This window comes from Lemur catta, chromosome 15, assembly GCF_020740605.2.
Source record: "Lemur catta isolate mLemCat1 chromosome 15, mLemCat1.pri, whole genome shotgun sequence".
In the NCBI taxonomy this organism is placed as follows: Eukaryota; Metazoa; Chordata; class Mammalia; order Primates; family Lemuridae; genus Lemur; species Lemur catta.
Genome location: NC_059142.1, coordinates 17,698,948 through 17,719,009, shown reverse-complemented (window position 1 = coordinate 17,719,009; position 20,062 = coordinate 17,698,948). Strand labels below are relative to the sequence as shown.

Sequence of the window (20,062 nt, the reverse complement as noted above, 5' to 3'; positions counted from 1 at the left end):
CTCTGGTAAACTATTCTATCCCAAAGCTTTGGGCTGGTACTCTGAGGGGATAAGGGGATAAGTAAACCTGAAGTATACTAATCCTCTTACTGCATCTGGATTCTGATCATATGGGTGATCTAGAAAAATCTCAGGCTTTGAACTTGGGGTCAGGAGGTCCAGAACACCTGGAAGAGGCAAAAGAAAACCCTCTCTAGAGGAAGATACTATCCTGGGCCTCAAATTAGTTCTACATGTAATTTTTTAGAAACAATATCTGGCATAAAATCAAAGGTAACCAGACATAAGAGGAACAAAACAATATTAGTAACAATGAGCAGAAACAATAGTTAATGGAAACTCAAGGACTTCAGTTAACGGGAGGAGCAAACAATGACTCTAAAACAACTATGTTTACTGTGTTCAAGGCAATAGAAGTCAAGCTTGAAAATAACACCAGGAAACTGGAAACTATAAATGTAGCACAGCAGATTAGAAAAAGAACCAAATAGAAATCCTAGAACTTAAAAAGGATGATAATTAAAATGTAAAATTCAGTGGGCATATTTAACAACAGACACTGCTGAATAGAGAATAAGTGAACTAGAAGATAATTCAGAAGACAATGTCCAGAATGAAGCACAGAGAGACAAAAGGTGGAAAATACAGAAGAGAGGACAAGTGACATAAGATCTACTGTGAGAAAGGTTAACATAGATTTCACTGGAAGGTTTAAATAGAGTCCCAGAAGAGGAAAGAAAACAGAGAAAAAGCAATATATGAAAAGACACGTGGTGGAGAAGTCTTTGGAATCAGTGAAAGATATCAATCCACAGAATCAAGAAGCCAAATAAATTCCAAACAAGATTTTTAAAAATGGTGTTCATGCCTGGACACATCATATAATACTGTATTATGTAAATGTAAGATAAGGAAAAATTTTCTTTTTTAACCAGGAACCACTCAGACTGCATTCTCTCCCTCTCACTCTCCCCAAAGAAGAGAAGAATGATTATAAATGGCAAGTGACAGTTGTAGTGAAGCAATACCAAGAGCTGGCTTCACACTCAGGAGAGGACACTGTGCCTCTTCCTCGTGGTTTCTGCTGCTCTACATGCTCCTCTGTAAGTAACAAACTACAGACATGACCCCTGAAAGTACAGTCTTAGGAAAAATGTTAAAGCATCCTGAGAAAAAAATAGATTACCCTCAAAGAAAGTGACTGACAGCTGACTTTTCAACAGTAATGATAGAAACCAGAAGATAGTGGAATGATGTTTTCAATGTGCTAAAAGAAAATAGCTGCCAAGTTAGATTTCTATAGCCAGTTAAATATCCTGCAAAAATGAAAGGGGAAAAAGAAGACATTTTCAGACAAACAAAAATGAGAGAATTTGCCACCAAAGGTGCATGAAGTAATGTAGAGCATAAAAACGGTAAATATGAGAATAAATCTAAATAAACATTGACTATATAAAACAATAATAATAATTTCCTGAGGGTTTTCAAATATAGATATGCATGGAATTAAAATACATGACATAGCCAGTATTGATTAATATCAAAGAGTACTGATTAATATTAAGCTTTGATAAGTTAAGAATGCATGGTATATTTTATGGTAACAAATACAGTAATGGAAAAAGAGCACAGACTTTCTAAAAAAATTTTTTTGAGACAGAATCTGACTTTGTCACCCCAGGTAGAGTGCAGTGGCATCATCATAGCTCACTGTAACCTCAAACTCCTGGGCTCAAGCGATCCTCCTGCCTCAGCCTCCCAAGTAGCTGGGACTACAAGGCATGCCACCGCACTCAGCTAATTTTTCTATTTTTAGTAGAGACAGGGTCTCACTCTTGCTCAGGCTGGTCTCAAACTCCTGACCTCAAGTGATCCTCCTATCTCAGCCTCCCAAAGTGCTGGGATTACAGGTGTGAGCCTCCACACCCTGCTGTTCATTCATCTGTTGATGCACATTTGGGTTATTTCCATTTTTTGGCTATTGTGAATAATGCTACTTTGAACATTGATGCACACGTATCTGTTTGAGTCCCTGATTTCTTCTCTTTTTGGTATGTGTACCTGGAGGTGGAATTGCCCTCATTTTGGCTTTTAACCAAATGACCTAACCCAATTCGACACTCCTCAAAGATTAAGGACTAATGTTAAGAACTTTGACTGCAAGGAAAATTTGGGGAAAGTTAAAATACATACAATTAAGCAAAATAAGACAGCCAAGCACCTTTGAGACATAAATGCATGACAACCAAAATGGCAAAATAACAATGTAAGGGTGGCCAGCAAATGGCCACAGGCTTTAACACCTTCCCTTTGTTTCCACAGATGAGCTACAATTGTGTTTGTATGTTCGTATCTTATGTCATTTTCATCCTAGGGCCCGAAGGATTTCAAAGGACACCTGGCACCCCTCCCTTTCCCCACCCGCATAGGAAGGACAGATGGGTCGGCAACTTCTGCCTGCTCTAAGATGAATTATAACCAGCACTGTGCCTCCTAACAGCACAGTGTTTTGTGGGGTTTTTGGCACTCAGCAAAGGTGGCCTGTGGTGACACTAATGTACCCATTTGCTAACAAGAACTCTGAAAAAGGCTGCAAGCTCAGTAATTTGCTGATTGCCTTCTGACTTGCTCTGTGAGGGCTCCGGACAGGGGCACCCTAAGTAACATTAAAATTGTGCCAAGGTATCAGTGAAACAGTGAAAAAGTCCTCCGCCTGCTCACTTCTCTGGCATCAGTTTTTACTCACCATGGGCAGTAGGTGAGCAACTGTTTTTAAGGCTGCTTCCTCACCTCAGAACCTCTCAAAGCCTTTCTACCGTGGATCACTTGAACATTCTCACTTTCAGATGCACACTTGGTCACCAAGAAGTGCCCATTAGGATCACAGCTGCTCCACATTCACCCTGGGTGCAATTTGCACATGGCTTGCATGCCAGGCAGATGGCAGAGGGGGCTCACCCTTAGCTCCAAGAAGATAATGGAGGGACAGTGCATGCAAAGCCAGCCTCCTCTGCCTAGATGGGAAAGAAACAATGGAATAGTGAACTCTCGTCTCGGGACTGGAAGAGCTCTTTGAGGGCCCTTAGCTCAACCCAGAGTGGACATTTTTGTTTGCCAATACCCTCTGCTCCTGCCAACACCGCCCTGATTTCTCCAGAGGAAATGAACACTTCCCTGGTTCTCAGGCATGCGGTTTAGGTACAATGAGCCCCACTCCTCCTAGTTCCAGGGATGAATCTTGATTGGCTTAAGCCAGTCCCTGGCTGCAGTGATTGGTTTAAAATCATTACTTAACCCAAGCCCATAAGATGCAAGGGAACATTTGCTAGGGTTTCTGAGAAAGAAAACCCCCTTCTTTTGGGGAAGTATGGAAATAAGGAAGGATGTAGCCTCAAGAGTTCCTCAAGTAGCTACTTTGCAACCGCGAGGGAGTCTATGCCTGAGATTTAAACCAATCCTGAGGAAGGTGGGAAATCAACAGAAAGAAGTCGGGTCCCTGGCACTTTGTTTGAGCTTATATCAGTCCACACCTGAAGTTGGCCCCATCCCTAAACTGTTCAGACATGTGAGTCAATAAATTTCCTGTATTTTTAAAGCCATTTTGGGTTGAGGTTTCTGTTATTTGCAGCCTAAAGTTGTCCAGCTAATTCAAGCCTCCATAATCTGTACCATAATAAACACAGACCTGCTAGTGAGAGAAAATTGGCCAGACATGGTGGTTCATGCCTGTAACCCTAGCATTTTGGGAGGCCAGGGAGGGAGAATCACTTGAGGCCAGGAGTTCGAGATCAGCCTGTGCAACAAAGCAAGACCCCATCTCTACAAAAAATAGAAAAATTAGCCAGGTGTGGTGGCACGCACCTGTAGTCCCAGCTACTCAAGAGGCTGAGGCAGGAGCATTGCTTGAGCCAGGAGTCTGAGTTTGCTGTGAGCTATGATGATGCCACTGCACTCTAGCCCGAGAGACAGAACAAGACTCTGTCAAGAAAGGAAGAAGAAAGACAGAGAGAGAGAGAGAGAGAGAGAGAAGGAAAGAGAAGGAAAGAGAGAAAGAAAGGAGAAAGAGAGAGGAAGGAAGGAAGGAAGGAAGGAAGGAAGGAAGGAAGGATGGATTGTTAGCAGTTTCTGTGATATGTTACCAGATGTTCAGCTGTTCAGCAGTGGGTAGGGGCAAGGGAATGGGAAGCAGGAAAGGAGGGAGTTTGGCATCCCTAGGGTGAGGGGAGTCCCCACTGAAGACAGAACAGAGAGGACGGGGGAGGGGCTGTGCCCTGGGTCGTGGAATTAGGGCCATCCTGCCTAAGTCAGAGAGAGAGGACAAGTTTGTCTCAGTCTGCTGGCCCCTATTATTCCCATTTCTTCTCCATAAAATAAGGATGTTGGATTTGCTGAGCTTTGAGGCCCATCTAGTTCCAGCATTCTACCGATCTTAGTTTCTATAGAAAGAGCACAGGCTTTGGAACTCCACAGACCTGAACTGAAATCCTGCCAGCATCCCCTGTGCAACCTCATCCAAGATTCTTACCCTCTCTGAGCCTCAGTTCCTCAGCAATAAGATGGGGATATCAATCGTACCTTCCACACAATTTTTGTGAGGCCTAAATGAAATGCCATGTATCGAATTGCTAGCACAGTGCCTGGCATGTGGTATGTGCTCTATAAACGTCAGTTCTCCCTACCCCATCACACTGCCCTTCTCTGTAAATGCAGAACAATGGGTCTGTAGCCTATAGCCAGTGAGCCACGTCTGGCCACTGCTTTTGTAAATAAAGTTTTATTGGAACACAACAATGCTCTTTCATTTACATATTACCTATGGCTGCTTCCTAGCTATCAGAGAAGAGTTGAGTAGCTGCAGCAAAGACAGTAAGGCCCACAAAGCCTACAATATTTACTATCTGACCCTTTACAGAATAAGCTTGCTGACCCTTGGTGTAGAACATAAAGGTTTGAAATAGGAACTGCAAACATTAGTCAGGAGGCAAGGAAAATATCGTGAAGCTATGAAGGAAGTTTTGATGCTCCTTAGGGCTTTCACAACGACTCTGGGGGCATGTAAACACAGCAACGCACACACTGATGTTTATGGCCACTCTGTTTTTCATGTGTTAACCCTTTTAATCCTTATCATTATTTTTTATGAAGTTGGTAACATTATAATCCCAATTTTACAGATGAGGAAACTGAGGCACAAGTGGTTAAGTAACTTGTCCAAGACCAGAGTGAGTGGGTATCAAGGGTGATGTTCGATCACTGGCTCTCTGGTTCATAACCACTGTGCTGTTCTCCCTCTCTAGACATCACCCACGCCCACACCGATCCTCAGCCACCTGGCCCTAGGTGCTGGAGGAGCTCCAGCAGGGCATGGCCTGTGCTTCTGGGGTCATTGCATTGTCTTGAGTGTGCCCTTTCCTACGGGGCACGGCCCCTACCCTGCCCAGGGTCGTCCCAGCCTAGCTGGTGGCAGGTCTCTCCCTCTTGTGAGGATCACACAGCCTGTACTGCCCCAACCTCAGCTCCACCAGGATCTGAGCAGGGCTGCTTGGACTCCTCAGCTACACATTTTTCTTAAATTTTTGTAGAGATGGGGTCCCATTACGTTGACCAGGATGGTCTTGAACTCCCAGCCTCAAGCAATCCTCCTGCCTCCGCCTTCCACAGTGCTGAGATTACAGGCATGAGCCACGGCGCTAGGGCTCAGCTACCCTTTGATGCTTCCTGTGCTTAGGAGCTAGTTAACTCCCTAGGTGTGAGTTCTCTGTGATGGGTGCCAGAGAGAGGGTTGCTGGTGTGGACTGGGCCCACCTGCCACCATTCCTGATGTGGGAACCCAAATGAGAGAAAATGGGTAGCTATAAGGGGGCAATGTTCTCACTTCTAAACTAGGAACTAGGAACACGCAGTGCACAAAGATGGAAGGGGTTACAAACTTTGCCTTCCACTCGCGAAAAGATTGCAAATCATTTACTCCAACTTCCCATTTTACAGATGAGGAAACTGAGGGCTAGAGAGGCAATGTGGTTTCCCCAACACACCCAGCTGGCTCACAGCAGCATCCCAGGTTCTCTTTTCCACATCAAGTGGTGAAGCACGTTACTGTTATTTTGCGGCTGCCTCTGATATCAAGTGAGCGTGGGGATTTGCTCTGGCTCTCCTCTGAACATTTTCTTATTAAAAATACTGACACAGGGCAATGACTGACATCTCTTATTTTGTTTTAGTCATGAAATGCCAAAGCCCGTAGGGCAGTGATTCCTGGAGTGAGGTACTCGCACCACAAGTAGGTGAGGCATAAGATGATTTCAGATGGTACTCACTTTTTAATTTTAAGTGTAATTCATTTATGTTATGTACAGTGGGGAAGTATTTAAGTAGACACCAAATCTATTAATGTTTGTTATGTTTGTATATGACTGCCTAAGAGGAGGCAGAGTAAAAATATATATATAATCAGTAAACAATAGCATGACTGATTTGAGGATTGGAAAAAATATCTATGCTGGTGACTGAAGTTTGAAAAATGCTGTTCTGGAGAATACCAATGATATGGGGGAAGAGACTTAAATTAGAGACCTACAATGCAAAGACATACTCCCAGCTCATTAATTTACCAAAGAAATACGAAACTACAGTGAGATACAATTTTTCACCTTTCAGAATGGTAGTTAGTGTGTTCTCACTTTGGCAGTGCATACACAGTACTAACGTTAGAATAACACAGAGAGTATTTGCATAGTCTCTGGGTGCAGATGACATGCAAATTAATGGCAAGTCCCATGAGACTGTTGAGTCAGTAATCAAGTTGGTGTTATTGAGAACAGGACTCTTTTTTTTGAGCAAGAAAAAGGAGAGGGGGGAAAAGTGAGATCTTTGAGATTAAGTAAAAATTCTATTGTCCTGATTATTAATTGGAAAATTCACTCTAAACTCATGATATAGTTTAAATATATACATTCCCTAGCTTTGTCCATTGGAAAAAAATAATGAATAGACTAATGACCAACCCAGCAGAAATAAATACCTCTAATAGCCTGATTGAGGTCTCCGAATGCCATTTCTCACTAAAAGGAGCCAGGGTTCTTTGAAGAAATGGCTGATGTCTTGTTCGATACAGAAAGTATACAAGATAAGCTTGGAACATTTTTTCAAACCAGAAAGCAAGCAACAAAGCTATCAAAGATCATTAGAGTGATGTCAAAGGCCTCAAAGCCAACTTGAAGAGGCTCTCCCTGGTGAAAAATGGGACAATTGGAACATCAGTAAGGATAAAACTACAGTGGAACAAAAGGCATAAATATATTTCAATCCCCAAAGTTATCATTATACTAAAAACAATTCAAAACAAAAGAAAACCTCATTGGTTACCTTTCAAGGACACTAATGAACTAACTCATTATTTTTTAAAATTGGAAATTAATGTGAAGAATCAAGCATTCATTGTCTGTTTCCTATATGTACTGTACCTTTGGGTAACCAAATAGTTGATGAGGGGATATTTCTCTATATATTTTCCAGCTACTAAATGAAGATGGAATGATGGAATTAACACCATTTTGCAGCGATCATCAATGGCTGCTAACATCACAAGAAGAGACCCAACTAGATATGATGTGCCTTCTGAGGGAAGAACAGAGCTCTACCTATGAAGTATTCTAACCTTGTCCCCAAATTAAATCTAATCAAAACTCTAGATCTAACCACCAATTCACAGGAAGAACACGTTAAATGATACCACAGGATTACAATCAGCAAAATATTGCTGCAAGGACATGCACCTGTAATCCCAGCTACTGGGGAGACTGAGGCAGGAGGATTGCTTGAGTCCAGGAGTTTGAGACCAGCCTGGGCAACATAGCAAGACCCTGTCTCTTAAAAAAAAACTATGGGAAACTTTACAGGGAAAACAATCTAACTTCTTCAACAAATAAATTGAGATACAGAAAGGAAGGAGAACCTGTAAATTTAAAAAAAGACTTAAGGGACTTTGGAGCCCAGTGTGGTGGCCCATGCCCTTAATCCTGTTACCAAAAGCTTCCCCACTTGTCCACAAGGCCAAATCAGGAGAACAAGGACAAGTGGTTTGAGGAGGAAGGAGAGAGAGTTTACTTTGCAAAGGAGGAAAAATGGTAGACCTCATCTCAAAATCCCAAATTTCCTAAACATAGGAGAAACACAGAGCTTTTAAAGGGAGTGTTCTCAGATTCAGGCAATTATTGTGGTTAATTATTCTAATCATCCCATCTCTGCCAAAGACAAAGCCTGTGAACTTGCCAGCTGCCAGGCCACCTGGGAGTTTTAACAAAAGACTTAACCTGCCTCAGGGATGCAGGCCAGAATGCAGGTCCCAAAAAGAGTAGGGGAAATTTTAAGGAGACAGAAAAATCTCTTCACCATTTTTTAATTTCAGGGCATTCCCTCTGTTACAATCCCAGCTACTGAGGAGGCTGAGGCAGAAGGATCCTTGACCCTGGGAGTTCCAGACCAGCCTGGGCAACAAATGTTGAAATGTATCTAAATGTTGAAGTACCTATACTTTGACCCAGGAGTTCCACTTTTGGGATTGTAACCTAAAGAAATGCTCACAAGGATGTTCCCTGAGACATTGTTAGTGATAGCAGGGAAATAGCAAACAACCCCAATGTCCATCAATAGTGGGTATTAAAATAAATTATGGTACATCTATACAATGGAATGCCATGAAGCTGTCAAAAAGAATGAGGAAGGCCCACACCTATGCTATAATAAAAATTAAATCTTTGGTCTTTGTACCTGGTTCCCAGCCCAGACCTCCTAAGTCCCTTGGAACTTACTATCTATTGTATGTTAATGAGATGATTCCCTGGGGAAGAGGAGACCTTCTTAGCTTCAGGATGCAGGCAGGGAGTGGGACAAACCAAGTTCTCAAGGGTTAGAACTTTCAGGGCCCTCACCTACTACCCCTCTGGCCCGCCACTCCCCCCACCTCCAGAGAGGGATGAAGCTGGAGATCGAGTTCAGTCACCAGTGGCCACTGATTTAATCAACCATGCCTACATAATGAAACCTCCATAAAAATCCCCACACATCCATGTGCCTTGAGGGCAGCGCACCCCGACTCCATGGGGACAGAAGCTGCTGTCCATGGATCATTTGGGACCTTACCCTAGGTATCTCTTCATCTGCTGTTCATTTGTATCCTTTGTAATAAACCATATTAGTAAGTATAGCGTGTTCCTGAGTTCTGTAAGTTGTTCTGGTGAATTATCAAACCGGGGTGGGGGGGGCTGCGGAAACCCGGAATTTGTAGTCTGCTGGGCAGAACTGTGGCTGGCTGGCCACACCATTTGCAGCTGGTGCTGAAGTGTGGGCAGTCCTGTGGGCTGAACCCTGTTGTTTTTCAGTTCCCATGGACCCCCAGGTTGAAGGTCATGTAACCTGAGCATGCCCAGATAAACCAAATGGGCAACCAGGGATGGAACCTAAGTGCTTGGATTGAGGAGCGAGGACTGAATTAAGAAGTGGACACTGCATGGCAGGATCCAGGATCCAATCATGTTGAGTCCTGGCACCCCATGGCAGGATCCAGTCAGATCCTGTCTCCTGACATCACCTCATCAAAAGATCCAATCAGATCACTCGTCATTATTCTCTGACTATAAAACAAACCAGCCTTTGCTCAGCGACACACTGCTTTGGGAACTATCCCCGATGTGGCTCCTTACTTGTGCCAAGTAATAAAACCCCCTTGCTATAACTGGCTTGGCCGTGTCTATCGGCCTGATAACTGCCAAGCAAATGAACCCCTCTGTTTGGGAGGTACAGTCCTTAACCTGTGGGGTCTGAGCTAACTCTGGGAAGTTAGTGCCAGAATTGAATTGAATTGTTGGACACCTAGTTGGCGTTGAAGAATTAGAGAACTGGTTGGTGTCTGGAAAAAAAAAAAACCCAACATGTATTGTCATGGAAAGATCTCCAAGACTTTTCTTTTTTTTTCTGAGACAGACTCTCACTCTGTCACCCTGGGTAGAGTGCAGTGGCACATCATAGCTCACTGCAAACTCAAACTCCTGGGCTCAAGCAATCCTCCTGCCTCAGCCTCCTGAGTAGCTGGGACTTGCTCAGGCTGGTCTTGAACTCCTGAGCTCAAGTGATCCTCCCACCTCAGCCTCCCAGAGTGCTAGGATTACAGGTATGAACCACTGCGCCCAGCCCAACACTGAGATTAAAAAAAAAAAGCAAGTTCCAGTTCATTGAACAGAACACAATTCTATTATTATAAAACAAAGCCAAATCTATTCTTAGTTCATTTTTTCATCCAACATTTATTGTGCACCAATTGTGTACCAGAGTGCTGTGCCAGGCATATGTATAAATGAAAATACATTTTAAAAGCTCCAAATGGAAACTGACCCAATTGGACATAGTTATTACCCCCAGGGAAAGGTGCCAGATTGGGGAAAGACATTAATTTTTTATTTTATATATTTCTGGATTCTTTAAATTTTCTTTCACAAACTCTTATTGCTTTTGTAATTTAAACAATGTAAAAAATACACGATGCTCGTGAGACCTTTTCTTGCTTGTTCCTAGAAAGAGAAGACTGAAATCGGCAGAACCTTGGCAGCATGAGGAGGAAACCGATACCATTCTGCAGTAATTAGTAAATGTCATTATGCGCCTCCTGACGAGATGCAATGGGAAACACACACCAGCATCTGCCAAAATGCTTAATCTGAATCTAATCATAGGGAAACAATCAGACTAATACAGATTATGCAGGCATTCTATATGACGACTGGCCTGGAATCTTTGAAAACATCAATGCCATGAAAGATACAAATAAATAAATAAAAAGGCAGGAGGACTACTCTAGGTTAAAGGAGGCTAAAAAGACATGTCAACAAAAGCTATGTGTGATGTGAACCTTGTTTAGATCATGAATCAACAACATATTAATATTTTTTAAAGTTATAATACATTATACAAAAATCAGTTGTCTTGAAGTTGAGAGTTGGAGCCAGTAAAAAAAAAAAGTTGTATTTCTGTGCACTAGTAATGAACAATGCTTTCTTCATTTCATTCGGAAAATGAAACGAAGAAAGCAATCCCATTTACAATAGCATCAAAAAGAATATACTACTTTGGAATAAATGTAACCAAAGCCGTGTAAGACTTGTACACTGAAAACTACAAAATATCACGGAAAGAAATTAACAAAGACCTAAATAAATGGAAAGACATCCCATGGTCACGGATTAGAATGTCTACTATTGGTAACATGGCAATATTCGTCACATGGACACACAGATTCAATGCAATCCCTATCAAAATCTCATCTGATATTTTTTGCAGAAATTGAAAAGTTGATTCTAAAATTCAAATTTCAAAGAAAAAAATAGATATATTGTTGTCTATCAAAATTTAAAACTTCTTTATATCAAAGTGCACTATCAAGAAATCAAAAAGACAATATATAGAATCGGAGAAAATATTTGCAATTCATTTAACTGATTAAGGTTTAATATCTAAAAAATCTAAAAACTCTTACAACTCAACAATAAAAAGGCAAATAATGCAACTAAAAATTAGGCAAAGTATTTGAATAGACAGTTCTCTAAAGAAGAGAGAATTTCTTCTACAAATGGCCAAGAAGCACATTAAAAGAAGCTCAACATCATTAACCATTAGAGAAATGTAAATAAATCAAAACCACAATGATATACCACTTCATACCCACTAGGATGGCTATGACACACAAAATGGACAATAGTGAGTGTTGGTGAGAATGTGGAGACATTGGAACCCTCATACATTGCTGGTGGGGATGTAAAATGATACAGCCACTTTGGAAAACTGTTGGGTGATTCCTCAATAAATTAAACATAGAGTTACCACATGACCCAGTAATTCCTCTCCTTACATATAAACAGAGAGAACTGAAAACATATGTTCATACAAAAACTTGTACATGAATGTTCATAACAGCATTATTCATAATAGCCAAAAAGCAGAAACAAACTGGATGTCCATCAACTGATGAATGGATAAATAAAACATAGATATTCATGCAATGGAATATTATTCAGCCATAAAAAGGAAATATTGATACATGCTACAATGCAGATGAACTTTAAAAACATTATGTTAAACAAAAGAAGCCAGACACTAAAGACCATATATATGATTCAATTTATATGAATGTCCAGAATAGGCAAATCCATCAAGACAGAAAGCAGATTAGTGGTTGCCAGCGGCTGGGGGAATGGGAGAATGGGAAGTGACTGCTAATGAGTATGGGATTTCTTTTTGGAGTGATGAAAATATCCTGGAATTAAATAATGCTGATGGTTGTACAACCTTGGGAATATACTAAAACCTGAGTGAATCTAGAAATAGCCAAAACTATTTTTTAAATTTTTATTTTTAATTATTATGGGTACATAATATTTGTATATCTTCATAGGGTACATGTGATGTTTTGATACAGGCATACAGTGTGTATTAATCATCAGGGTAATTGGGGTATCCATCACCTCAGGCATTTAACATTTCCTTATGTTGGGAACGTTCCAATTCCACTTTTTTAGTCATTTTAAAGTATATGCTAACTTACCGTTGATTATAGACACTTTGTTGTGCTATCAAAAAAATTATTTTTAAAAGTAGGACAGTGGGAGGTCTTACACTACCTAATTCGAGAGTAGGTCTTGAAAAACATTAGTAATCAAGACAGTGTATGATGTTACCATGACAACAAACATATATATCAATGGAACAGACAGCGTCCAGAAATTGATCCACACTTTTATGGTCAATTGATTTTTGACAAAGCTGTCAAAGTAATTTGGTGGGGAAAAGACAGTCTTTTTACTAAATGGTGCTGAAATAACTAGATAGCCACATGGAAAAAAAATAATAACCTCTATCCTTACTCTATATCATACCCCCAAATTAACTAAAAGTGGATTATAGACCCAAAAATAAAATCTAAAACTATTATATTAAACTTCTCAACAGGGGTGGGGAACCTGTGGTCTTCTAGGTCCTTAAGTGTGGCCTTTAGACTGAATCCAAATTTTATAGAACAAATCCTTTTATTTTTATTAATACATTTTTGTTCACCTTTTATATTTTTATTTTATTTTTAAAATGAATGTACTTAAAATACCAAAGAATAAAATAAATTTCAACAAAATAATCCTCCCAGATTGACTGGCACAATTAGAACATTAGTAAGCCATAAGGGCTAAATTGATGGCTGCTATGCTCATGATTTAGTTCTAACTCCCCTGCCTGACTGGCACCACTACCGCACAAGGCTGGTGGGCAAGAGTTTATGAGGGTCAAGTGTGCCAGTCTGTTATCAGCTTTTGACAATGGTGCACTGTGTTTCTGTTTGAAGTGGAATTTGTGAATGGTTGCACAGCTGGACAGTCTTTGTATTTGTATTAATTTGTATTTGTATTAATTTGTCTGCTTAACAGCCCCCATCGTGTCAAAAAACCAAGAGAACACTGAAGGAAGAAAACAGATTTTTAAATGAGGATTGGGAATTGCAATATTACCCTGTTTCTGCTAAAGATATGATTTGCTTACTTCATGATACTGGAATATCAACATTAAAGAAATTCAATGTTCATCAGCATTATAACATTAATAAGGACCACGAATATTTTAAATTAGAGGAAGAGGCGTGAAAGGTTGTACTGCAGAAATTAAAAGATGAAAAGCAAAAGTGAAGACAATTCGTTCAAGCAGCAATAAAATGTAGAAATAATGCTACTGAAGCAACTTAAAAAGTGGCTTATATACTTGGGGAAAAAAGGGAAACCATTCAGTGATGTAGAAATTGTGAAAGAATGCATTGTTGATGTTGTAGGATGCTTAGACCCTGATTGCGTTTCAAAGTACAAACAACAGCCTCTTTTAAGGAGACCTATAATTGATCTGCAGTATGAATTAGCCTTCAACTTAACAGAACAACTTCATGCAATACTTCAAAAGGAAAATATATATTATTCAATTACTTTCAATGAATCAACTGATACTACAGATTCAGCACAGTTTTTATACTTCATTAGGTCATAACAGAAGATTTTCTTTGCTATGAAGAGTTAACTCACTTTGGGCACTCTTGTGAACACAACACAGGGACTGGATATCTCCAACAACTTTCAAGATAAATGTCGTGAAGTTGGACTGAATTTGGTAAATTTACTGAGTGTATGTACAGATGGTGTACCTTCCATGACAGGAAAACATGAAGGGTTTATTGCACAGATTAAAAATAGTATTAACAGATCCAGATGCTCTCATTTCTTTTCATTGTATCTTGCATCAGCAAAATCTCTGTGCTAAAGCAACTATTTTAAGTGATACTTTGCAACAAGTTATAAGTATTGCTAACTATATTCATGCAAAGTGGCATCATCAGTTTTATAATGTAAAAGTTGAATGATGAGGTATTCAGTGCGGATTTGCCATCTCATCCTAAAGTGCGTTGGCTATCACAGGGACAGGTGTTAGCCAAAATTTTATCTCTGTGAGAACAGATAGTTAAATTTTATTAAGAACAAAATCAGTAATGTGAATTATTGAAAGAAGATTTCTGTAGGAATGCAGCATTTCTGCAAGATATCATGTCAAATCAAAACAACTTGAATATTTCTTTCCAAAAACACTAAGTCTATATATAATATGTGGCAAAAAATCCAAACATTTCAAAAAAAAAAACCACCTTTTTTCAAAACACTTCTTCAAAAGGAAATTTCAGATGAACATTTTCCCCAGTTAGCAAAGGTCATTGATAAGTAGGATGATATATGAGAATCATTTGAAGAATAGGCAACTGTTATAGACCTATTAATTGGAGAATACCATGAAAGGTTCACTGACTTTGAGAATCATGACATCACACTCAAATTAGCATTTCAGCCTCACCTAGTTGATATCACCAAGGCACCTAAAGAACTACAGATGGAATCAACTGAGCTCTCAGTAGATCAGCAGTTCCAACCTTTTCGGCACCAGGGAGCATTTTCATGGAAGACAATTTTTCCACCATCAGGGAGCCTGGAGGGATGGTTTCAGGATGATTCAATCACATCACATTTACTGCACATTTTATTTCTATATTATTACATTGTAACATATAATGAAATAATTATACAACTCACCATAGGTTGGGGACTCCTGCAGTAGATGACATTTTAAAGTCATTGTTTGATGCTAAGAAAGATCCAATTGAAATATGGAAAAATGCAGTACAATACCCATGCCTTCAGCAACAAGCCCAGAAAACGCTGTCTTTTCAATGTAGATTGCTGAGAATCTACATTGTCCTACCTAACCCAAATCAAGACCCCCTTAAGGTCACAAATGACTGATACCCATCTACAGGATCAACTAAAACAGTGGACCTCCATACTGCAACCAAATATTCAAATGCTTTCCAACAAAAAGCAGACATAACAAAGTCACTAAAAGGTTGGTTGACTTTAAAATCAACAAATAGTTTTCATTTTTTGAAATAATTACATAATAGTTAGATTTTTAACAAAATAATATGCATTTTTAAGTATATCTAATTGAAGTTTCTTGAATGTGGCCTTATTTGATTACAGCTAAATTAATGCAGCCTTCCAACATGAAAAGGTTCCCCACCCCTGTTCTAGAAGAAAACATACAAGAAAATCTTTGTGACACTGGGTTAAGCAAAGATTTCTTAAACAGGACACAAAAAGTTCAAACTATTAAAAAATTAATAAAAGGCGCTTCATCAAAATAAAAAACACTCACTATTAAATAGTCACAGGTAAGAAAATGAAAAGGCAAGCCACAGACTAGGAGAAAATTATTTGCAAAACACATCTGAAAAAAAATATATCTGACGAAGAGCATGAATAAAAACTATAAAGAATGGTTACAACTCAATTATAAAAAGATACCTGATAGAAAACCAAACAAAAGATTTGAACAGACACTTCACAAAAGAAGATATGCAAATGGTCAATAAGTACATGAAAAGATGTTGTACATAATTAATCATCAGGGAAATGCAAATTAAAACCACTATAAGATAGCATTACATACCCACTAAAATGGCTAAAATGAAAAGACTGACAACACCAAGTACTGACAAGGACGCAGAGCAATGGGACTCTCATACATTGCTGGTAGTAACAGAAAATGGTACAGCCACTTCGGAAAACGTTACATGGCAGTGTCTTACAAAGTTAAACATACAGTTGCTGTATGACCCAGTAATCCCATTCTTATGTAGGGAATTTTTTTTTTGAGATAAATGAAAACATATGTTCATACAAAGACAACTGAAATGTACATCAACTGGAGAATAGATAAACCAATAGGGGTATAGTCATCCAACACAATATTCCTCATTGATAAAAAGGAATTATATAACCATTAATGACTCTCTTAATCTCATCAAAGCACAATTTACTTATCTGCAAGATTAAATAATACTTCTGTCACAGCATTTAAAAACATTTTCTGAAGAGATAGAGTCTTGCTCTGTTGCCCAGGCTGGAATGCAGTGGCATAAACCTGCAGCCTCAAACTCCTGGGCTCAAGCAATCCTCCTGCCTCAGCCTTCTGAGTAGCTAGGACGATGGGCATTCCAATGCACCTGGCTTGTCATAGCATTGTAACAAGGTTGAATGCAATAAAGTATACTAAAATGCCTATTTCTGACCCTGGAGGGAAGGGAAGGGAATGAAGGAAATATAAATATATATGACATAGATCAAACTCAAAAACATCATGCTAAGTTTCAACAATCAAGCACCAACGACTACATTCATCATATAAAATTCTAGAAAAGGCAAAACTATGGTGACAGAAATTCTAGAAAACTATGGCTGACTGGAGCTGGGAGCTGGGGTAAGCGACTGACCACAGATGGTCAGGGGGGACCTTTTTACCATGATAGAACTGTTCCATATCTTGATTATTGTGGAAATTACATGACTGTTTGCCATTACCAAAATTCATCAAGTTGTATACTTAAAACAAGTGAATTTTATCATATTATGCCTCAATAAAGCTAGAAATAAATAAAATACTGATGTGGGGGCCCCATCCCAGAGATTCTGAATGAATTAATGTTGGAGGAAGCCCAAGACTGAATAGTCTTAATAGCTCTCCCAGGTTATTCCAAGTTGTAGTCAGGAAGACTCTTGCATTAGAGAATACAACCCGTGTGGATGAGGTATTCAAAGGGAGGGGCCTTTTTTGTGTGTTCACACCTCTAGCACTCAAAGATACAGGTTCCATCCCAGTCCAACTTTTCCCCAGGTATCTTCCTCCTAGCTACACTCTGCTTTCATTCTCTTCTCCCATCCAAACTCCTAGCCCTTTCATGCTGACCTCAGATAAGCAAGAAGAAAGTGAGGCAGAAAGCAGTTCATACTTAAGTGTGAATGACTGATGGCCAAATTTTATATTTCTGTAGAGGCTGCTGATTCATCCAAAGGAATTCTTTAAAAGGTAGAATTCCTGGCAGCATGACTCTCAAAAGTGTCTTCCTACTCTACCCATTGCTTAAGGGTACTCCTGCTTTAAGACAGTATAAAGTCCAAAAAGCCCAGATGAGTGCTTATCATTCATTCACCCATTCATCATTCATTCATTCTCTCAGCAGACATGTACTAGGCACTGACTCTGTTTTGAACCATGTTAGGTACTGGGTCAGTTGGAGGAATAAGAAGTGTCAAATGGCCAGGATCCTTGAAGAGCCTTGTGGACCTAAGGCATGAGGAGCCATGGACTTGAAGAGCCATGGAATTAATTATAGTGTAGTGTGACCAGTGCTAGAACCAAGATAAGTCCCTCTGTAAACAGTCATGCCTAACTGGACCTGGGTGTAACTGGGTCCATGAACAAATTTCAATGACCCAAATAAGTTTTTTTATAATCCTCTCCCTTAACTAACTACCTGGTCTTTTGAGTTGTTTCCCAGAAATGGTAGACTTTCTGCAAGACAAAGAAGTTGAAATTCTGAAGGCCCCTGGGCAGACTTCGTGACACCAAGACTCACCACCCTGCACAACCTGCCCCAACGCACACGGCCTCTCCTTAAAAAAATCCATGACCTGTGTTAGTTGGGAGATGGATTTGAGGCAGCTTCTTCCATTCTCCCCAAAAGATGTCTTTCCTGTTTAAAATTCCTGTCTTCCTTGGAGATCCTCATTGTCTCAGTAACTGGATCTTTATGCAGTGAGCAACTAGACCTGGGTCAAAACCTCCTATGGTTTCAATAACATGGGGAAGGGAAGGTTTCAGAGATAAAGTCACAGGTGAGCTGGGCTTTGACAGGTGAAAAAGGGTCTTACCAAGTAGAAGAGGAAGCAGCCAGGTGGAGGAAGGCATGAGAGACTAAGGATTAACTGGGGGAGGGGTGAAGCGCCTCATGTGGTTGCATCAGAGGGGGGATGGAGAGGCTGGAGGCTGTCTCAGTGACATGGATCTAGTACAAGTATTTTATTTGGGAGGTTATGCCAGGAAGCAGGAGTAGAAGGGAGACAGAAACAAACAAGAAGGGAAAACCAATAGAAGGTCATTACTGATTTGTTACTACTGTGAGCAGCTGGGGCTCATTCCTGTTGGAGACCACAGAGCAACCATATAAAATGTGCCTCAGGAAGTCCCTCCAAAGATGGGAGCTTGGGGGCATTTATTAACCAATGCCTATTTCCACTGGCCATGGGATGTCCTTGGAGGTGTTAATTTCCACGTTTCTATCTGGGCTGCTCTTGAGAGCATTGGGATTTGAAAAGAACTTGAAAAGAGCCCTAAGGCAGAAGAGCGTAGTGCAGGTGGGTGTTTGAAGTGAGACCCCAGCTGCCCATGGGAACTGTCCGCTGCAGCTGCAGCAGAAATCCAAGCTAGGCCAAGGGGAGGTGGCATGGGACACAAAAGACATCTGCTACCAAGGGTCACTCAGGTTGGGGGTACTAAATGAGTGCAGCAAGCAGAAGAAATTCAGGAAGAGAGTTTGGAAAAGTAGGCTGGGGTCAGAGGATCCATGGCAAAGGGTCTGATGTGCCAGGCTACAAAGCTTAAACTTAATTTGCCAGGCCCTGGCACCTGGTAGGTGCTTGGCAAATATTTCTTGAATGAATAAATGCCAGTGACAGATGCATTTGGACCAAGCTCTTGCAAAGCTGCTGGGCTTTAGAATCCAGCAGACTAGGCGTGTGACCTCACCTTTTTGACCTTCCATTTCTCTCTCTCTGTAGAGGCGACCATAATACCTTCTTTACTGGGTTGTTGGGAGGAATTAGATGAGATCAGAGACATATGGCAACTAGAAGTGTGGACTCAATAAATGTCAGCCACCCTAGCCCTGCGCCCATGATGACCCAAAGCCAAGTAATAAAGCTGAACTATCCACCAGCTGGAGACAATGAAGGCTGCTCCTGGGATCTGTTTATGGAACATGTATGCTGGCATTTCCAGCTATATTGGTCCTTGTGGAAAAAATTAGTGGTATTGGTAACAACTTCCTTGGGCCAAAAGGGAATCATACCGCTGCTTTAATTAAAGGACAGGGTTGAAACTATCCTCCCAGGGAACTTACACATTCAGAAATTGATGCTTACAGTAAATTATAGTTTTCTTTTTCTTTGTGCATGTAAATATACATATTGAAACATCTTCCAATCAATATGCTGTTGACTGGGGTCATCCATCACTGTGGTGTTGCATTTTCTCTCCTGTTCTGAAATTTTAATAGAGGCCAAGATGCCTGTGGACTCTGATGGAATATCCCTGCGCCAGCTGGCTATAGGCATTGGGAGCTTCTCAGCGGACAAAGGAGATTGTGATGGCTGCTGGGTCTTCAAAGTATGAAGCAAAGGTGGGAGAGAAAGCAGAATGAGGATTCAGAAATCACTCAAACTGGGGAATACGAAATTAGTGTGTTTTATAACATATCCATTCCCCCACAGCAGTCTGGCATGAAGACAAACACTGTGATGATTCATGCCAGTGGCACACCAAATTAAAAAAAAAAAAAAAAGAAAAAGAAAATGAAGAAGGAAGAGGGATATTAGCAAAATGT

General features: G+C 40.3%; 1 non-coding gene across 1 annotated transcript; it reads right to left on the bottom strand.

Moving 5' to 3' along the window:
• Nucleotides 1-937: 937 nt before the first annotated feature.
• LOC123621296 lies at nt 938-1,146 on the bottom strand. The gene has a single exon (XR_006729038.1). It is a non-coding gene; the product is annotated as a small nucleolar RNA U3 (small nucleolar RNA).
• Between the last annotated feature and the right edge of the window lie 18,916 nt (nt 1,147-20,062).